A 2612-nucleotide genomic window follows, 5' to 3' on the forward strand; every position below is an offset into this window, starting at 1 on the left:
TAGCGGAGGACAGACTGGGTTCAAATCCCCGCTCTGCCGCTTTCAGACAGTGTGGCTTTGGGCAAGTCACTTCACTTGCCTGGACCTGAGTTGCTCCATCAATAAAATGGGGGATATTAACATACACCCTAAAGGGTTGTGGGTGGCTTAAACGAAACAATGTTCCTAGTACACTTAACTAAACGCACAGGTAGAGCTACCCGTCCATCCCAGAAGCTTCGGGCGGTACACCTGTACGCGGTGAGGACCCGAACAAAAGTTCCTCTGCCCCAGTCCGCAAGTCGCCCACCCCTGGACGGAGGGACCGACGGGTCTTCGAGTGACCCTCGTCTAGCGAAACCCGAAACTACGGTCGGTCACCTCGGCCAAGGTCGGTCGCGAAAGCAAATATTCCAAAACTGGCGCATGGCTAGGGCTGACATGTTTGCGTTTAATTTCCTTGATGTTTTACTCTTGTCAGTAAAGGTAATTCGTTAGAAACTCCTAAGTGAGACTTCTCGTCTGTGTCTTGTTTAACTTTTCGTATGAGCGAAGTTCACAAAGCAGACCAAGATGCCGGCGCGTGGCAGTCCTTACGGGGATCCCGGCCCTCGGACCGGCCCCCAACAATACCCTGCTTCTCGGCCCCCTCCCCCAGGCACGGAAGCGGCAGAGACAGGCCTCCCCCACCCCCGGCCCAGCCAGTTTATACAGAGCCTCTACGACCTGGCGGCCCTCCGGATTCTTGTGTCCCTACAGGAGCAAGGGGAGTTGCGGACTGCAACCTAGAACTTAGCTTCCCCGACCTCCCCAAACTCCAGTCTCGTCGGGATTAAGGGAGTAAATCCTTGATGCCACAGACCAGGTCAAGGACAAGTTCTCCCCCGCCCTACTCCCCCCTCCTGGGTGGGAATTCGCCCCCCTTCCCGGATGAAAAGTACTAAATAGACGCGAAGGGAGGGGTGGTGGCGGGCCCCAGCCCCTTGATGTTCCGGTTGAACAGGTGCTGGTGAAAAGGAGGCGGACCCGGCGGAAGAGTCGGCCAGGGGGGCCTGCGCCGAAGTGGGGGTAGCCTCTTCCACGCCTCAGTCCTCCGGCCGGTTTTCCCCCCTCCTCTCGGTCAGCCCCTCCCCCGCAGGAAGCGTTCCCGGCCCCGACGCCTTTGAAGTGTCGCTGAAGCCCCCAGGGCTGCTTCTCCCCTCCGCCACCCCATCTTACGCTGCGGGAGTGTGACCTTTGGTCCCTGCGGGTGTCCACCCCCCTTTAGGAAGTAGGGGGGTCAGGTTTCGTCCCCCTTACCCACACCGGCCTCGGGGATGAAGCCTTCGGGTTGATGACGCCCCCTCACTTCTTCCCCAGACCCAATTTCAGGGACTTTAATACTTTGGGGTGCTGTGTGTGAGTCTATGTTTTGTGTTTGTGTACATGTATCGAGCTCAAGTGTAAATGTGTTGTTCGTGAGCACTTCCGCAGTAGGGGCTCTCTAACTCGCGTGGGTCTCTAAGCGCGCCTGAATGGCTGGACCTGGGGTGTGCCCCTCTGGGAGGGTAGGGTTAGTGTGGCTGGATGAAGCTAAGAGTGAGTCTGTGTGTCTGTGGGTGCCTCGGCGTGCTTCTGAGGGGTCTGAGTCCCTGTGCGTGCCTGTGTGCCTGTGAGCTGGACCGGAAGCTCCCCGAGGGCAGGAACACCCGTTTGTTCACTGCTCTATCTCAACGACTGCACATAGTAAGCATTCAATAAATATTTGTTGAATGAACAAATGTCTGCGTGTAACACTGTCTACCCTCCAGACAGGCCTCCGAGGGAAGAGCCCGCGAGCGGCCACCCAAAAAGACCCCCGCACACCGAGGGGTGAGCAGCCCACGTCGCTCCCGTTGCTTCTAGCTCCCCTTCCCCTGATCTCCACCTCCAAGTTTCCTTGGGGTTGAAGAACAGTCGCAGAGACGAAGACCTGGGCGGAAGGGGCTGGCGAATCGGAGACCCGGGGCCGAGACCGAAGGGCAGGCAGATGGAGGGCTCAGGAGTGCCAACCGAGAGCCATAGAAAGAAAAAGGAAGAGGGAGAATGAGCGCGGAGCGAGCGAGAGAAAAGCTCCCTACCAAGCCAGGCTTTGTTCCCTGAACCTAAGACTTTACCCGGCGGCGGGCGGCGGGCGGGCCGGGAGCGAGCGAGCGGAGGCGCGCGGCCATGGCTGCCGCGGCCGGGCAGGGGGGCCGGGGAGGCGGCGCGTGAGCGGGCGGCGCGGGGCGGGCGGGCGCCCGCGATGTGCCACTCGGCACCTCCCCCGCCGGGCCCGGGCTCCGCGGCGGCCGGGCGGCCCTGGTAGCTGGGCGTGCGGCGCGGAGGGGGCGAGCCCGGCGCGCGGGTCTCATTGTTGGGGCGGGGGGGGGGCCCGTCGGGGCATGAGGGCGAGAGCACGGCGGGGGGGGCGGCCAGACAGAGCGAGCGAGGAGGAGGAGGAGGAGGACGCCGAGGAGGAGGAAGGAGGAGGCAAAGAAAAGAAGCGGCGGCGGCGGAGGAGGAGGAGGAGGGAGCGAGGAGGCGCGCGGCCCCCCGCTCCCTCCCTCCCCCCCTGACCCCCGACCCCCGCCGGCCGGCCCCCCGCCCCAGCCCCGGAGGGAGCTCATGGGAGT

This window comes from Hyperoodon ampullatus, assembly GCF_949752795.1.
Source record: "Hyperoodon ampullatus genome assembly, chromosome: 19".
In the NCBI taxonomy this organism is placed as follows: domain Eukaryota; kingdom Metazoa; phylum Chordata; class Mammalia; order Artiodactyla; family Ziphiidae; genus Hyperoodon; species Hyperoodon ampullatus.